At 35.9% G+C, this 1,453-nt stretch overlaps 1 pseudogene; it reads right to left on the bottom strand.

Annotated features, from left to right (window-relative positions):
- Window positions 1-303: 303 nt before the first annotated feature.
- LOC130853709 (60S ribosomal protein L7-like) lies at window positions 304-1,033 on the bottom strand (annotated as a pseudogene).
- Window positions 1,034-1,453: the final 420 nt, after the last annotated feature.

Here is a 1,453-nt window from a genome sequence, read left to right as displayed (position 1 = left end):
TTTAACATTTGTAGGACACAGAGAAAATAGAGTCTCAAAGGAAATGTGTGGATTTGAATGTTTGTATCAGAAAATAATAAAAGATGAAAATTAATGAACTATATGTAAAAGAAAAAAATTGAAAGAATAAATCCAGAAACATGGACATAAGGCTATAATAGATAAAATGATTAATGGTAGAAATCAATGAAATAGACTCAAAGTAAAACAATTGTTTTTTTGTTTTTCAATTCGAAATCAGTCATTTTTTATTAGCTGACCAGATCATACAAGTAATCATGGTAGGCAACTTAGTTTGTCCTTCTAATAAGTAAGTCTGTTCATTTTGCCTTCTCTGTTGCCAGCATCTCCACCTTCCAAATGGATGGTCTTTTTCTTCATTCTGCCTGTTACAGAAGATAATTTGAAGGACCACAGGAAGTTGTTTGCTTCTTTGAAGTGTTTTCCAACAGTATAAATCTCATGAATCAGATTCTCCATTCAGATGATTCCAAATATACCAAGACATCAAGCAATCAATGTGTTATCTGTCAGGGTAATTCACTTCTTGTTGATTTTGCCGTAAGTCACATTTGTAGATTAATTCATTTACTGACTTCAGGTTCTGGTAACCCTCAGGCAATACACGGTTCCACAATCCTCACATAGTTAACAGAAGCCTTGTTGAGCTCAAAGAAGGTGCTAATGAAGATCTGGTGAAGGCAAAGAACCTGCAGCTCCTTCCAGACCTTTGAGCTCACACCACTGATACCCCTGATCCTGATGACAAATGCCAATTTGGGTTTCACAGGTAGACAGAAGTTGCCAGCTTTTCCTGTCATCCTAGCCATTCAAGTCTCAGTCTGTACATCTGCCTATACTCCTTGTGATAGTGCTTAGCTTTTGTATAAGTAAGCTTCCTCCTTGCATTTCAAAGCATTTTTTTGGGCAAATGTCTTTCTTAGATGCTTGATCTGCAGCTCTGTGAAATTCCTTCACTCTTAAGGGCTTCTGGCACAGCAGGAAACTTTTTCTCCCTTTCTGCACCCGCCATGGTTCTGGATGGAAAAGAGGAAGAAAAAATGTTTTTCTTCCTAAAAAGCTAAAAAGAGTAAGCACACTTCTTGTGAGATTTAATGAGAATAAAAAGAAAAGCACAAATAGATAATATTATAAATAACAAAGGGGCTATAACTACAGAGAAAACATAGATTTAAAAGATAAGAGCCAGGTCATGGAAGCAACCTGAATGTCCCTCAACAGATGAATGGATAAAGAAGATGTGGTACATATATACAATGGAATATTACTCAGCCATAAAAAGAAGTAAAATCAGGACATTTGTAGCGACATGGGTGGACCTAGAGACTGTCATACAGAGTGAAGTAAGTCAGAAAGAGAAAAACAAATATCATATATTAATGCATATATGCAGATTCTAGAAAAATGGTACAGATCAACCAGTTTACAAGGC

The sequence above is a fragment of the Hippopotamus amphibius genome, chromosome 1 (assembly GCF_030028045.1).
Source record: "Hippopotamus amphibius kiboko isolate mHipAmp2 chromosome 1, mHipAmp2.hap2, whole genome shotgun sequence".
Lineage (NCBI taxonomy): Eukaryota > Metazoa > Chordata > Mammalia > Artiodactyla > Hippopotamidae > Hippopotamus > Hippopotamus amphibius.
Note: the sequence above shows the minus strand (reverse complement) of the source record. Positions and strands in the feature narration are given on the sequence as shown.